The 17,902-nt window shown below is 43.6% G+C and overlaps 1 pseudogene; it reads right to left on the reverse strand.

Annotated features, from left to right (window-relative positions):
* Positions 1-13,289, reverse strand: part of LOC119357491 — an 87,241-nt pseudogene extending 73,952 nt beyond the window's left edge.
* Between the last annotated feature and the right edge of the window lie 4,613 nt (positions 13,290-17,902).

Raw genomic sequence — 17,902 nt, forward strand, 5'->3', positions numbered from 1 at the left:
AGAGGCATACTAGTGACACTCTGTTTGTCTATGTATTCACACATGTATTTTGTTTCCGGTTAATACAATTCTAGCATGAATAATAAACATTTATCATGAAATAAGGAAATAAATAATAACTTTATTATTACCTCTAGGGCATATTTCCTTCAGTGAATGACCAGTTCCTGTCATCTCTCTAAATAGATATAAGTGAAGCAAGAGAGTTTAATTCTTTCTACAAAAGATATTCCCGTGCTCTAACAAATATAAGTGAAGCAAAAGAGCATTCTACAAATGGCGGTTGTATATGTAAAGAGAAACAGACAATCCAAGCTTCAAATGATATAAGTGAAGCACATGAAGCATTCTATAAAGCCATACTCAAAAGATATATGTGAAGTGCAAAGAGCATTCTATAAATCAACCAAGGACTATCTCATACCAGCATGGTGCATAAAAGAAGAATGAAAAGTAAATGCAAAAGACGCTCCAAGATTGCACATATCACATGAACGAAACGAATCCGAAAACATACCGATTCTTGTTGAAGAAAGAAGGGATGCCTCCCCAGCATCCCCAAGCTTAGACGCTTGAATCTCCTTGAATACTTACTTGGGGTGCCTTGGGAATCCCCAAGCTTGAGCTCTTGCCTCTCTTCCTTCTTCTCACATCCAGACCTTCTCGATCATCGAACACTTCATCCACACAAAACTTCAACAGAAAACTCGGTAAGATCCGTTAGTATAATAAAGCAAATCACTACTATAAGTACTATTGAAAACCAATTCATATTTTGTTTTTGCATTGTGTCTACTGTAATATAACTTTTTCATGGCTTAATCCACTGATATAAATTGATAGTTTCATCAAAACATGCAAACTATGCATCAAAAATAGAATCTGTCTAAAACAGAACAGTCTGTAATAATCTGAACATTCACCATACTTCTGATACTTGAAAAATTCTTCCAAAATTAGGAAACATAAACAATTTGTACAGAAAGACAGTGCAAAAAGAACCAGAACCATTTGATGTTCCAGTAAAAAATAAAATTCATGCACTACAGCCAAAGTTTCTATCCTGCACCGCACAAACCAACAAGCATCATAAACACCCTAAAGGCAAACCTTGGCACATTATTTTTATAATACAATGGAATTGTACAAGGGGATAATTATTTTTGTTGAAAAGTTTCTGTAATCAAGATTCACAAAGTTGAAGTGAGCATGAACAAAGTTCAAGGAGCTCTCCCACTTCAACAGTGCTTGTCTTTCTCACTTTCACTTTCCTTTTTGAAAAGTTCTGGGTTCCCCTCTTTTTTTGTTGCTTTTAAACTATATAAAAGCACTCAACAGAAATAAATTACTCTCTAAAACTTCCGGGTTGTCTCCCTGGCAGCGCTTTCTTTAAAGCCATTAAGCTAGGCATATAGTGCTCAAGTACTGAATCCACCCAGATCCCAAGGTATATCAAAGCCAATTTTAATTCGCAACGATTTGTAATTTAGTAGTGGGAACAAGGTAACATATATCATGTAATGACAAAGTCTAACTCTCTTCCTATGCATCAGCATGTCATAAAAGAACAATTCATGCACACCTAGTAAAGGCCAATGCATAGTATAAACAGTTTCTTGCAATGTTATCATGTGGGAAGCATAGAGAGGTGGAGATATAGTTCCTCTCTCATAATAATTGCAAGTAGGAGAAGCAAGCACATGCATATTATATTCATTAAAATCATCATGTGTAACATTAAAAGGCAACCCATCAATATAATCCTTAATAAGGGCAAACTTCTCCGATATAGTGTAGTTTGGAGAATTAAAAAAGATAATAGGACTATCATGTGTGGGTGCAATAGCAACAATTTCATGTTTAACATAAGGAACTATAGCAAGTTCATCTTCATAAGCATAATTCATATTGGCATCTTGGCCACAAGCATATCAAGCATCATCAAAAAGGGATATTTCAAAAGAATCGAAGGGATCATAACAGTCATCATAGCAATCATCCTTCGGTAAGCACGAAGGGGAATTAAACAATGTATGAGTTGAAGATTTACTCTCATTAGAAGGTGGGCACGGGTGATCAATCCGCTCTTCCTCTTTTTGTTCTTCGCTCTCCTCATCATCTTTTTCATCCAATGAGCTCACAGTTTCATCAATTTCTTCTTCCATTGAGTCCTGCAAAATATTAGTCTCTTCTTGGGCAGCGGAGTATTCCTCAATATATTGTTTAACATAGGTATTAGAAGCATAATTATCATAGCAATATTTAAGTATAGCAAAATTTTCAGATTTGTGAAAAGTAGCATCATACTTTTCTATCAAAGAAGCAATTTCATAAGCACCCTCAAAAGCAACAAATTCTTCAATTTGTTGAACATCATAGTAACTATAAACACCTTTAGCATAATAAGATAAGATTCCATTATCAATAAACTCACATTGGTAGGGAAGGTGTTTCTTAGGGTTTTCAGAACAACAAGTAAAATCATATAATTCACATAAATTCCAAGCATAGCATTGCAAACATTGAATTTGACTCCATAATAATTTCCTTTTTTCAGATATACGGTGTCGCACATAACAAGCATGCTCATCTAAAGATTTGCCCTTATCTAAGCTAGTTGGGGTTTCGGCACGAGCACAAAGGGATCGAAGATGATCCAAGTAAAAAGCTTCAGCAGTGTGATAGATTTTGAGTGGTTCTTCAACCATTGGTTCAGTAGGTACAACTAATTTTTTTGGTATTTTGTGTTTCCTACCCATAACTACAGATAGAAAACAACTAAGAACAGCAAATAAAAATTACTTAGTGATAAAGCAAACAAGCACACACGAGAATATTCACCCCATGCTATTGCTGCCCGGCAACGGTGCCAGAAAAAGGTCTTGATAACCCACAAGTATAGGGGATCGCAACAGTTTTTGATAAGTAAGAGTGTCGAACCCAACGAGGAGCTAAAGGTAGAACAAATATTCCCTCAAGTTCTATGGACCAACGATACAACTCTATGCACGCCTGACGTTCGCTTTACCTAGAACAAGTATGAAACTAGAAGTACTTTGTAGGTGTTGTTGGATAGGTTTGCAAGATAATAAAGAGTACGTAAATAAAAAGTAGGGGCTGTTTAGATAAAGAAACAATAAAGTAAATATAGCGAGTGTGGAAAAGTGGTGGTAGGAGTTGCGAAATTGCCCCTAAGCAATTGACTACTTTACTAGACCGATAGCAAGTATTATGTGGGAGAGGCCACCGCTAGCATGTCATCCCTGACTTGGAATTCTATGCACTTATGATTGGAACTATTAGCAAGCATCCGCAACTACTAATGTTCATTAAGGTAAAACCCAACCGTAGCATTAAGATATATTGGTCCCCCTTCAATCCCGTGTGCATCAATTTCTATGCTAGGTTGAAGCTTCTGTCACTCTTGCCCTCCAATACATAGTCCTATCAACATACAACTAACCCTAGGGTGTTATCCACGCGCGCAATCATATGATGGGCACCAAAGGACAGCAACATAACCACAAGCAAATTAAATCAATCATAGCAATTCATCAACCACCGATAGGACAACGAAAATCTACTCAGACATCATAGGATGGCAACACATCATTGGATAATAATATGAAGCATAAAGCACCATGTTCAAGTAGAGGGTACAGCGGGTTGCGGGAGAGTGGACATATGTAGATAGAGGGGGGAAGGTGATGGAGATGTTGGTGAAGATGGCAGAGGTGTTGGTGTAGATTGCAATGATGATGGTGATGGCCACGGGATCGTTCTGGCGCCACCGGAAGAGAAGGGGAGAGGGGGGCCCTTCGTCTTCTTCTTCCTTGACCTCCTCCCTAGATGGGAGAAGGGTTTCCCCTCTGGTCCTTGGCCTCCATGGCATGGGAGGGGCGAGAGCCCCTCCGAGATTGGATCTGTCTCTCTGTCTCTCTCTGTGTCTGCGTTCTCAGATTCTTCCCTTTCACCGTTTCTTATATTCCCGGAGATCCATAACTCCGATTAGTCTGAATTTTAACACGATCTCTATCCGGAAATTAGCTTTCTTGCGGCAAAAGAAGGGCACCAACCGCCTTATGGGTTGGCCACGAGGGTCAAGGGCGCGCCCCCTACCTCGTGGGCCCCTCGAGCATCGTCTCGTGTGGATTCTTCTTCCCAAAAATCATATATATTCCAAAAAAATTCTCCGTCAGTTTTTATTCCATTTGGACTCCATTTGATATGGATATTCTACGAAACAAAAAACATGCAACAAACAGGAACTGACACTGGGCACTGGATCAGTATGTTAGTCCCAAAAATAGTATAAAAAGTTGCCAAAAGTATATGAAAGTTGTAGAATATTGGCATCGAACAATCAAAAATTATAGATACGACGGAGACGTATCACTGCCACATACAAGAAAGGTTCCACAAGACTTGGTGGTCAAGACAAGGACTCCTCCCCCACCGGCGTATTCGGCTAGGACTCTTGTTATCCTAGGCCTCTGGTGCATTATATAAACCAGGGCCAGGCTAGTCGATAGATATACAAACAATCATAATCATAGGCTAGCCTCTAGGATTTATCCTCTACGATCTCGTGGTAGATCAACTCTTGTAATACTCATATCATCAAGATCAATCAAGTAGGAAGTAGGGTATTACCTCCATCGAGAGGTTCCAAACCTGGGTAAACATCGTGTCCCCTATCTCCTGTTACCATCGACCTTAGACGCACAGTTCGGGACCCTCTACCCGAGATCCACCGGTTTTGACACCGATAATGGTGCTTTCATTGAGAGTTCCGCTGTGTGATCGGCAAAAGGATCGATGGCTCGTCTGCAGATTAACTGCGACGTCGACATATCTTCGTCACCGGCTCGACTGGTCACCTTGGCTTGACCGAGGACTGTGCCCTGCCTCCGACCGTCATGTTCGGACGAGGGCCTTCATCAACACCAACTCCGATCTCTATCAAGATCATGGAGGAATCGTCCATGGAGCTTGATCGGGGGCTCAACTTCAACATTGCCCTCGGGCGACCGTGCTGTTTTTCTAGACAGCGAACACGAATCAGCCGCCACCGCCCCCTCTAGTGTCATTTTAACGATCGCTTCGGTGGAATTGTGCGGAATCGAGTCTACAACAACCCTGGAAAATTTCATCGAGTTCCGATGGAGGAATCTCTGACAATCTACGATATACCGGAGCCCTGTCAAATCCAGACGGGAATCTGGACGAGTTTAGGGCGTGGTCTCCAGAGCCCAGCTTGGAAGTCCTTTGGAAGATCCAACCATTCATCTGCGGCGGAATTCCCATATCTACCATCCCTCAATATTTCAGCTCGATCCGACCGTCCAAACTCCGGGAACCTTCTGATTAGTGCATCGCTTTTCAGATCTGTTTCCTGCGCGAATACGGATCCTACCCGAATTCATGTTTCTTTATGAACGTGATATTTGACAACCTTTTTAAAAGGAATTTTCTTATAAGATATTGTGTGTTGTTTTTAACACGCGCCTATAAAATTTTAATCCTCCTCTGAGGTAATCTTCGCTATCACGCTGGTGTCAAACCACTCCGGCAATATAGCTCCACGACTGCCGACCTGCGCTAGACATGTCGCCAATTTTTAAGCCGAGCTCAACTTCTTCGGATCCTCACCTCGGCGAGCCAAATAAGAGTTTGGAATCGCTAAGGATAAATCATCACCAATATCGTCGCCCCATGGATTACACGGAGCAGACACACCGGCATCGCTGCATGGTCACTTCATCAAACCAGCATTGGCCGCGTCACAAGTTACGACCTGGGTCGGCATGGCCGCACTGTTACTTTTTCGAGCCAATGTCCATCACGCCAAACTACTTCAACACCTCGGCTAACATGGCAGCTACAACAACTCCTCACCGGCCTGCTCCGTCACCTCGGCTAGACTGGGGACTTGGTTATTTTTTCATCAACATACTCCAGTGACTTCGGCGTTACCAGCCGACCAGCTTCGTCACGTTAGCTGGACCGAGGGATTCGCCTCGGCAAGCCAACCTTTGCCAGCATCACCAGGCCATCGCTTTATCGCCCATCAGGCAATGGGTGTGCGAATCGATTCTCGATTTTGGGAGTCGCTTTTCTTCGGAATGCTACAACAAATAAACCAGGTGCTATTAATCCTAATAATTTTTGCTTGCTGGGTTTATTTTTCTTAAGAAATCATTACTCTGGTTTGTTCCATCATCTGTACACAGGTCTATCAAATAGCGGCCATATTAAAAACGGTCGCATGGTGGTTCGGTCAGTTTTCGTACATAGTTCGTCGAACGCCGCATTCGGAGCCCGGACCGTCCTGCAAATTCAGGCTTTGTCACGCCTTCACTGCGTCACGCTAACAGCCTGCATCGACATTGGCTTCAGCGCCAGGCCACATTTCTTTAATTAAATTATTTTTGCGTAAAGCAATTATGCAAGGATTATATATATATATATTATTATTATTTCTTGGACGGCACTGTTTTATGTGTGCAGGTAATCGATTTTGACTGTGTTAGGTGGTCACTACTCCGGAGTGCCGAACTCCTTGCTCGGACACCTCGGGCCTGGGGGCTGGGACCTCGGCCATGCCGAGGACTGCAAACCTTGTCGGATCTGTCATGGATCAATGGGCGTCTTCGTCCCGCCACAAGCCCGAATCGCGTCATCAACACCGAGCACATTAACCAGCTAAGTTGCTTACATGCTCAAGAACTTTCAGTTTTAAATTTTGCTCGGTTTGACCAAGCATTATACTTTTCGGCACAAAGTTGTTTGTGACAAAGTTCCTTGTCAGAACTTTGTTTGTGATGCGCATATTCCAATACCCCGTTTATTTGGGGGCTCCCTTGATGGAGCTTTTCCACTTGCATATGATTATACTTGTACGGCTTCGTTCCTTGTTCGTGTATTACGCCACAATATGCACCATATTGACCTAAGCGATTTGCATGCTGGGTTGCCTTGCTCCTGTGTTTACCCCTACGTCCCCGATTGTTCGGCTAGGGAGTAAAGGGAGCACCTCTGCGATTGTTACTACTGGGTCATCTGAGTTAGTACCTCAGACTGGGTGAAGCCAAAAGCTAGCGCTCTTATAGTTTTCAATTATGGCCGGCACACAACGGAACTCATGAGTACAAAAAAAAATCTATTGCACAAGTCTCATAGTAACAACGAGCAACCGAAGAAAGGTATTGGTGGAGGTACTATTTTCTTGGAAAATGCTTCTTACACTTCGTTAGTAATATAGCATAAGTTTCCTGAGCGCGCTTTGTCTGTTATAGCCTTATGGCCTGATTGCCTGGTCATCGGAAACACCGTCGATACTCTCGACAGGTGGAGTACATGACACTTTTCGGTCCTTGACCGAAGAGGGAGAAGCCGACGGTCGGTTAAGACGCGTTTAAAGTTCAGGTGAACACAGATATGATATAAGTACATCGGTACATACAATCATTATACATAAAATTCTTTTACCCAAGTCACTTGGGGGCTCTTAAAATTTATATGAGTTGTTTAATAGTAAATGTGTTTTCTTCTTAGTCGGTGCAAAGTCTTTTTCTACCGCTCCTTTTTCGACTTGAGTGTATGGTCAATAGCCGGATAGCCCGTCTTCTCTCTAAAAGCTGCTCGAGTTTAGTTTGTTAAACTGACCTCAGAAAAGTACTCCGCCTTTGTGATAAGGAGCTTGAAGCCGTAGGCTGACCCGCGTGAAGTCTTGAGAACGGATGGGTCATGTTAAAGCGCGACAGAAGCACAATTCTTTTTTCCAATTTACGGGTTGGCACCGAACACTTCATCTTGCTTGGACGTCATGTTTTTACTCACGTTTTTTTGGTTTTCCAAGCTTTTGGCACTTTTAAACTACTTGTGTGTTTCAAGCATAAGTCTCGCAGTGCAGCGCCGGACATCTTTGGAGATTCGGCAAAACATTCTCGGGTATTGCTTTATATGCATCGGTTTCGAATTGTGCCTTTAGTCAATAGTTGGGTTGCCCGGCTCCTGTGCTTGCCTCCTACGTTCTGCTTTGTTCGGCTAGGTGTGCAAAGGGAGAACCACTGCGGTTGTGCTTCCAGCTCACATGGTTAAGCACCTCCATGGAGAATGCCGAAAACTGTTGTCACAATAAGCGTAAACTGGTCAATGATCCAATAACTATGTTAAATGACGGGCCATTCATAACATTGGCCTAAGTGTTTACGGCTTGACCTCGACTGTCGCCAAACACTACCGGGGGCTAGTAGCTGGCCTCCCAAACTAAATCCTCAATATTTTTCTCTTACATTAGAGCTGAGGTTTCATGATCATGCTTAGCATGACAACCCAAAGAAAGGAACCGATAGCGGGACTATTTTCTTTGGAAGGCATTTCTTATGTTAAACAGTAATATAACATATCTCTCTGCGTTTATAAAACCGTATGGCCAGATTGCCTTGTTTGTTGTAAATCTTTGCCCTCATAAAGGCTTTATAAAGTAGGATAAACACTCCTCGGCTACTGGCCGAGGAGGTGGAAGCCGATGGTCTATCACCAAAGTTTTGTACAATGCGGATCCGAGCATTAATGACATAAAGTACTTGGATACATAGAGTCATTATACATAATTTGTGATTTTATTACAGATATCGATCCTTAATTCGGCCACCCGTGCCCACGTTAAGGCTCGGGGGCTACTGGGCTTCGTGCTTATCATTTACAAATATTAAAGGGGTACATCGATCCCCTGATCTAGTGTTGCCACCCGACCAGTGGCTCGGGGGCTACCGCATTGCCTGTCCAATGCAGAAAATTTTAAGTGCAATACAGTTTCCGAGGAGATTATGATCCTCAAGTTTGTCGGCCACACCCAACCTGAGTCTCGAGGACTGAGCACGCCGCTTTTTATGTCCCGAAGTATTCTGCCGAGCTAGGACTTGATCCTCGGGCCGATTTTGCAAATCAACCTGAGTCTCAGCGGCTACTTGGATTAGTGGTCTTACGTCATCCTTCAAGTGCATCTCGGGTTTTAAACCGATACACACCTTGAGGGCTACTTGCTATATATCTCGGCAGAGAATAAATTGCACCAATAAAAAATATTGACAAAAAATCGGCCCACAGTCGGGGTGGTGCACCACCTCGGAAGTAGTCCGGCATAAAGCTCGGGCGCCAGTGGCTGGCTCCATAGCGGGCATTTCCAATATCAAGCTCGGCTAAGCTCCTTCAAACTTTTTTGGAGCCAAGGTGATCTATGACACCTCGGATATAGTCCGGCGTTGAAGCTCGGATACATTCCAGCGTTGGAGCCAGGATGCAATTTGGCATTGGAGCTCGGCTGTAACAATACTCTTATGCAATCCGACGTTGGAGCTCGGATACATTCCGGCGTTGGAGCTCGGAAGCAGCCCGACGTTGGAGCTCGGCTGCGAAAGATAAACCGTATGTAGTCCGGCGTTGGAGCTCGGACGCAAGAGGACACTGCCGCCCGGGAACAACTTCAAACCCGAGGTGTGGCATAAAAATAACAGCGCATTGATAAAGGCCGGAAACTTAAAGGGGTTCCTCGGATACCCGACGTATAAACTCTTCGTATGCACGTTGGTGATCCTCAAGATCAAACAAGATTTGTTGAACTAGTTTTCAAGACCGACGACCGAAGATGAAGAACAGTTCAGAAGAATCGAGGAGCGTCCCCAACTTGAAGACCGGTTCAGGGGGCTACAGACGGTGTCCTGGACTAGGGGGTACTCACCACGTCGTCTCCCGGTCAGTTAGATTGGGCCGAGGACCCCCATGGCCGTATACTCATGGGCCAATTCAGACAGCTGCCGCATACAAGGAAGATATTCCACAAGACTTGGTAGTCAAGACAAGGACTCCTCCCTCCACCGGCGTATTCGACTAGGACTCTTGTTATCCTAGACCTCTGGTGCATTATATAAACCAGGGCCAGGCTAGTCGATAGATATACAAACAATCATAATCATAGGCTAGGCTCTAGGGTTTAGCCTCTACGATCTCGTGGTAGATCAACTCTTGTAATACTCATGTCATCAAGATCAATCAAGCAGGAAGTAGGGTATTACCTCCATCGAGAGGGCCCGAACCTGGGTAAACATCGTTTTCCCTATCTCATGTTACCATTGACCTTAGACGCACAGTTCGGGACCCCCTACTTGAGATCCGCCGGTTTTGACACCGACATTGGTGCTTTCATTGAGAGTTCCGCTGTGTGATCGGCAAAAGGATCGATGGCTCGTCTGCAGATTAACTGCGACGTCGACATCTAGACCCACCGGTTTTAACACCGGCAGGGGGGCTCTCTCCCCCGCGCTTCATGTGGAGCCGGGGTGCCACAGGGGGCAACGACCGGGACGGCGATCTACATCAACAATCTTGCTACCGTCAACATCAACTTTCTCCCCCTCTATGCAGCGGTGTAACACCTCTTCCCCTGCTGTAATCTCTACTTAAACATGGTGCTCAACTACATATATTATTTTCCAATGATCTATGGTTATCCTATGATGTTTGAGTAGATCTGTTTTGTCCTATGGGTTAATCATGATCTTGGTTGGTATGATTGAATATTTTATTTATGGTGATGTCCTACGGTGCCCACCATCTCGCGCAAACGTGAGGGGCCCTCGCTGTAGGGTGTTGCAATATGTTCATGGTTCTCTTACGGTGGGTTGCGGGAGTGACAGAAACATAAACCCGAGTAACTGGGGTATCACGTATGGGAGTAAAGAGGACTTGATACTTAATGCTATGGTTGGGTTTCACGACCTTAATGATCTTTACTAGTTGCGGATGCTTGCTAGAGTTCCAATCATAAGTGCATATGATCCAAGTAGAGAAAGTATGTTAGCTCATGCATCTCCCTCATATAAAATTACAAGAATGATTACCGGTACTTGTTATTGATTGCCCAGGGACAAATAACTTTCTTGTTGACAAAAGCTATCCACTTTTATTACCTTGCAATTTATTCATAGTTTTATTCTCGCAAAGTACTCGTAGTTTTATCCTTGCAAAATAGTTTCATACTTGTTTCCGGTAAAGCAAACGTCAAGCGTGCGTAGAGTTGTATCGGTGGTCGATAGAACTTGAGGGAATATTTGTTCTACCTTTAGCTCCTCGTTGGGTTCGACACTCTTACTTATCGAAAGAGGCTACAATTGATCCCCTATACTTGTGGGTTATCAACGTCGAGCAGCCACGGACGGTTCATGAGGACTAGCTCCTGGACGCCCTTGGCGGCGAGGAGCTAGAGCCAGCGCGTGAGCTGGGGCTGGTGCGCGCTCATGTGGCTGCTGGTGAGACGGGCATAGGGGATGGGTCCTGAGTGTGCTTCTAGGATGTTGGAGATGGCGGTGACGATGGCCGGTGAGTCGGCGGGCATGGGGGGAAAGCTGTGGCCTTTGGGGCGATGGTGGGCGTCGGTGAGGATGGTGGGCGCGTCGGCAGCGTCGGAGGCGGGCAGGGCGGGGATGAGCTTGATGTCTACTACACAACCTTCTTCTTGTAGACGTTGTTGGGCCTCCAAGTGCAGAGGTTTGTAGGACAGTAGCAAATTTCCCTCAAGTGGATGACCTAAGGTTTATCAATCCGTGGGAGGCGTAGGATGAAGATGGTCTCTCTCAAGCAACCCTGCAACCAAATAACAAAGAGTCTCTTGTGTCCCCAACACACCCAATACAATGGTAAATTGTATAGGTGCACTAGTTCGGCGAAGAGATGGTGAAACAAGTGGTATATGGATAGTAGATAAAGGTATTTGTAGTCTGAAATAATAAAAACAGCAAGGTAGCAAGTGATAAAAGTGAGCGTAAACGGTATTGCAATGTGTGGAAATAGGGCCTAGGGTTCATACTTTCGCTAGTGTAAGTTCCCTCAACAATACTAACATAATTGGATCACATAACTATCCCTCAACATGCAACAAAGAGTCACTCCAAAGTCACTAATAGCGGAGAACGAACGAAGAGATTATGGTAGGATACGAAACCACCTCAAAGTTATTCTTTCCAATCAATCCGTTGGGCTATTCGTATAAGTGTCACAAACAGCCCTAGAGTTCGTACTAGAATAACACCTTAAGACACAAATCAACCAAAACCCTAATGTCACCTAGATACTCCAATGTCACCTCAAGTATCCGTGGGTATGATTATACGATATGCGTCACACAATCTCAGATTCATCTATTCAACCAACACAAAGGACCTCAAAGAGTGCCCCAAAGTTCCTACTGGAGAATCATGACGAAAACGTGTGCCAACCCCTATGCATAGGTTCATGGGCGGAACCCGCAAGTTGATCACCAAAACATACATCAAGTGGATCAATAGAATACCCCATTGTCACCACGGGTATCCCATGCAAGACATACATCAAGTGTTCTCAAATCTTTAAAGACTCAATACATAAGATTACTTCAAAGGGGAAACTCAATTCATTACAAGAGAGAAGAGGGGGAGGAGAAACATAAGATCCAACTATAATAGCAAAGCTCGCGACACATCAAGATCGTGCCAAATCAAGAACATGAGAGAGAGAGAGAGAGAGAGAGAAAGAGATCAAACACATAGCTACTGGTACATACCCTCAGCCCCGAGGAAGAACTACTCCCTCCTCGTCATGGAGAGCACCGGGATGATGAAGATGGCCACCGGAGAGGGATTGCCCCCTCCGGCAGGGTGCCGAAATGGGTCTAGATTGGTTTTTGGTGGCTACGGAGGCTTCTGGCGGCGGAACTCCCAATCTATTGTGCTCACGGATGTTTTTAGGGTATATGGAGATATATAGGCGGAAGAAGTAGGTCAGGGGGGCCACGAGGGGCTCACGAGGGTGGAGGGCGCGCCCAGGGGGGTGGGCTCCCCCCTGCCTCGTGGCCTCCTCGTAGGTCCCCCGACGTCCACTCCAAGTCTTCTGGGCTTCTTTCCTTACAAAAATGAGTTCCGTGAAGTTTCAGGTCAATTGGACTCCGTTTGATTTTCCTTTTCTTCGAAACCCTAAAATAGGGTAAAAACAGAAACTGGCACTGGGCTCTGGGTTAATAGGTTAGTCCCAAAAATGATATAAAAGTGTATAATAAAGCCCATAAACATTCAAAACAGTAGATAATATAGAATAGAGCAATCAAAAATTATAGATACGTTGGAGACGTATCAGATCTCGGCGCAGATGTACGTGGGTAGCTGCTGCGTCGACCTGTCCACCTCATGCAGGTCGCGGGCCCTGCTCCGCAGATCGGCCTCCGTCATGGGGTTGACGTTGGTGAACGGCGCCATTTCTGGCGGCGGCGGGCGTGCCGGCAAGGGTTGGGGATTTGAGGCTTATAACTCCTATGCGACACATTTCATGTGAATTATAAGGAGTGCGACATAGTTGCCATAAATAGCTCCTATGCACTGTCTTACATGGCAGTAATAGCCCCAATGCGACCAGGTGGTTAAAGCACGGGTTCGGTCGTCAACGGGACTGCAGTTAAGGTAAAAATAGAGGGTCAAACTAATCAGTGCGTCTGGTGGTGGGTCCCACTTGGCAATGCATCAATTCCCCGCCTGACTGAACGCGTGCTTCTCCCCTACTTCTGGTTGCTTCTCTCTTCTTCGTTCTCGGCGGCGGCAGTGGTGGAGCTTTCATCTACGGCTTTGGCTGCACATATGGTGAGTTTATTCGGCACCATTCCCCTCCGTCTTGAGTGATTTGACCAAGTGAGCCTATGTTTGCCCCTGTTTTCCACGAGATCCAGATTGTGGAGGTGGGTGGGACTGGGGAGCGGCCGCTGGGCGGCGTTGGGCTGAACAAGATGGAGCCAAGAGAGACTACATCGACCAGGTAATCACCCTGTCCAACCTCTTCAACCCTGCGATGTGTGCCTCATCTACTTTCGCTGCCTCACAGAGCCCGCCATTGATAAACAGAGGCAATGTTGCTCGGACCTTCGAATTCAGTGTTAAATTCTTACCATCTAAAGCAAATCTAGTTGATGGTAGCGTGCGAGACATATAGAGAGATACAATTGTGAAATGTGAGGTTGAATTTGAAGAGATTGATCCACATGAAATACAGAACATGGAAGAGAGGGCCGTGAGGAATGTTGTGGAGAAAATTGGGAAAACATTTTTTGGGGTCCAGAGCAAGAGGTAGCATGTTTACGGTTTGATAATTGGAAGGGTGTGTATGTGAGAATTGAGAATGGTGAAGAGATGGTTGATGAAATCAATCAGCAAGACGGTTGGGCAAGCAAACAGACTACCTTTCATGTAGAGCTCGTTGATCTGAAATCAGATTCTAAGGTTGGATATGTGCCCTCAAAGTCGGCTTCGTAGATGGTAGATGATGATTGGGCTTCACAGAGACAGATAATGCCCATGTTTATGGGTGAAGTGACAGTAATAGAGGGGGCTTAGTAAGATGCAGAAGATGGTCGTGATGGTGCTACAAGGGTTGTTTGTGTTGATTGGAATTCAGTACAATTAGAAGACACTACTGGTTTGGTCATTGCACCAATGGCTGACACTGAGATGGCCAATTTTTTTGGCATTCCAGTAGATCCAGTAGATGATCAATATGAGGAAGAGAGGGATGAATCGAGTTTGCCTAATGTTGCTAACATAGATGCTTGTGAAGATGTGGATGGACATGTGATGAAAGATGTTGCAGATGATGTAGATGATGCACATGATGATGAGATTGTAAGTGTGTATGACAAAGAAAATCATGTTATTGAAGTAGGCAAATTGTTACCAAGCATGAAGGAGTTTAGGATGTGTTTCAAGACTTATGCAGTCAAACATGAGTTTGATGCCAAGACTATTTGGACTGACAAAAAGAAATTTTATGCAAGGTGCAGAGGTTTCGACGGAAGCGTCAGGCCTTGCAAGTGGTACATATCTGCTAGAATTCAACCTGATGGAAGTACCATTAGGGTTAATCAAATCCTAAATCCACATACTTGTATTACAAGTTCACAGAGAGTATCAACCATGACATCACAGCTTTGGATTGCATAAAAGATCCCTCCAATTTTAGCCAAGGAACCAAACACTACAACAAAGAAACTTAAAGTGGACTTGGAAAAGCAGTACCCCATTAAGGTGAAGTATACCACAGTGTGGAAAGCAAAACAGAGGGCAATGAAAGAATTATATGGTGATTGTGCAAATACCTTTAGGATGTTTTAGAACTTCAAAGCACATGTGGAAAAGAGGTCACCTAGCAGTGTTGTGGAGATAGATACTAAGGTAACAGAGGATGGTAGAGTTCTTTTCTCCAAGTTCTTTATGGCTTTAAAGCCTTGCATAGATGGCTTCAAAGCACGGTGCTGTCCATATTTGAGCATAGACTCATCTTTTTTGACAGGCAAATGGAATGGTCAATTGGCAGCATGCAATGCTTTAGATGAACACAACTAGATGTTCCTTGTTGCTATTGGTTTGTTTCAGTCAGAGACATAGGTTTCATGGACATGGTTCATGATGTTGTTGAAAAGATGCATAGGGCCAGTGTCACCTCTGGCAGTACACACAGATGTATGCAAAGGGCTAGAAAATGTAGTGAAGAATGTTTTTACTCATTGTGAGCAGAGCGAGTGCTTCGGTTATATGTGGATGAATTTGATAAAAGAAATTCAGAGGGGAAGAATTTGGGAGAATGTGTCCAGCAGCAAGATCTTACACAAAACAAACACATTCATATCATCTTGATAAGATAAAAGCAGCATGCAATGAGTTTGGTCCATGGTTGAACACCTATCATTCTCTATTGTGGTACAGGTAAGGGTTTAACATTGCCATCAAGTGTGATCATATCAACAATAACTAGGCCAAAAGTTTTAACAACAAGATAAAGCAGTTAAAGGACTTGCTTGTGCATGACATGGTTAACCAAATCAGGATCGTCATCATGCCCATGTGGGAATTGAGAAGAAGGATTGGTGATTGTCTGCAAGGGGATAAGCTTCCTGCAGTGGTACAACAGGAGCAAAAATCTTACACATTTGTCTGTGGAAAAATCTTCATTGTGCGGTGCTGAAGTTAGAGATACCAAGACTGGAAGGAGGTATGTTGTTAATAGTGAGTTGCATGACTGCACTTGCCTTGTGTGGCAACAGACCGAGAAACCGTGTGACCATGCCATTCTATTCTTTGCCTCCCAACCCAAGATAAACATGCACCCATATTTACATGAATATTACTCAGTGGCAAGATTCAAGGTTGCATATGCAGCTCCAATTCCAGCACTTATAGATTAGTATCAGTAGCCTAAGTGGAAATTGAATTTTCCATGTGTCCTCCCCTAACTAAAAGAAAGGCTGGCAGGCCTAAAGAGAGTAGATTCAAGGCATGGTTTGAGAAAGGTGGGAGTAGTAAAAAGGGGAAGGGGAAGAAGGATGCAAAGCCAAAAAGGTAACAAAAATATATGCAAGTTGTGCCAGGAACTTGGGCACCGAAATGGATCTCCAAAATGTCGTTGACGAGTGAAATAAAATAAGCCCATTTTACACACTCCGATCATAGACCTAGTATTACACATCAACTTTCAGTTACTCTGAGTGCTAGTTCCAAACTGATCAAAGAAGCAAATAAATGGAAAACTCGTCGTTGAAACAAACAAATGGAATATGATATAAACTTCACAATGCAGTTATTGTGCTTCACTCCAAGGATGTTGAGAATCATACAAGATATGGTCTTGGTTTATATATATTAGCTAGGCCACAAAAGACCCATAGCTTGAGAGTGCCACAAAAGTCCAAAACAATTGTTCTCAGTGGGCTCTCCATGTGGTGAATTAATTTGTTTCCGTCTGCACTATGCAGTAAATTAAAATTGCACAAAAGTTTTTTTAATGGCACAAAAGTTTTAGTAGTATCCTCCTAAAACTATTTTTTGTACTATAATGTTTGTTACTAAAGACAAGTTAAGAAGATATTATGCAGTAATAATCTATGCAAGCAAGTCGCCTATACAACTAAATGCCATTAAAAGAAATTCATTGGCCTAGTTTCCTTCCTTGTAAAGATATAGGGTGCCGAAGGCTTCATAGATAAGAACATAGTGATGCAATACAAAGAGAAGGAAAAAAAACAGTTGACTCACATATATCAAATTGTTGTAATAGCCTTTGAGATACCTCGGGAGCACTCCGGGAGGCAATGTGTAATGTCTTACCAAAAAAATGATGCATAATATCTGAACTTTTCTGGTTTTTGTATTGTTGCATGATGTGATAAAAACTTCCACGTATCATAAACTTTAGCACACACTCAAAGGATGAAAGAATATTAAACTTCTATTTCTAGATGCAGGTAAATACAGTTGAAAACCACATAAAATTATATGGGCTTAAAATGGACTATGAACACAACCAGGCAAACAAAAAACAGGCAATAGTTTTGTCCTTACCTTCATACCTCAGCAGCAAAATTTCTATTCCATTGCCAAACACAACTTACAGAACAAATCAGTACATTACTGATATAGTTGGTGAGATGTTGTCAAGCTTAGTGACAGAAGAAAAACATCACAATGTACCATCCCTTCAGCTAGTGACCTCTTGGAATTAAGCATAGATGATTTCCAAAACAAGAAGTGAGATGTTGTCAAGCCTAGTGATAGAAGAAAAACATCACAATGTACCGTCCCTTCAGATAGTCAGGCCCGAGCCCATGGGGGTGCAACCTGTGCGCCGGCACAGGGCCCCCAGTTTTTAGGGGCCTCAGATTTTGTACGCACGGCGAGGCAAAGTCCAATTGGCTGGGTCTTTTATCCTTTGTACACGGGCCTCCTTCCATCTTTCCTATGGGTGAAACAGGCCCCGATTGGGACGTGCGCCTCATCCAGCGATCGATCTGCCTTCTCTCCAAAAAAGCGATCGATCTGTCTAAGAAAAATAA

This window comes from Triticum dicoccoides, chromosome 2A (assembly GCF_002162155.2).
Source record: "Triticum dicoccoides isolate Atlit2015 ecotype Zavitan chromosome 2A, WEW_v2.0, whole genome shotgun sequence".
Taxonomy (NCBI): Eukaryota; Viridiplantae; Streptophyta; class Magnoliopsida; order Poales; family Poaceae; genus Triticum; species Triticum dicoccoides.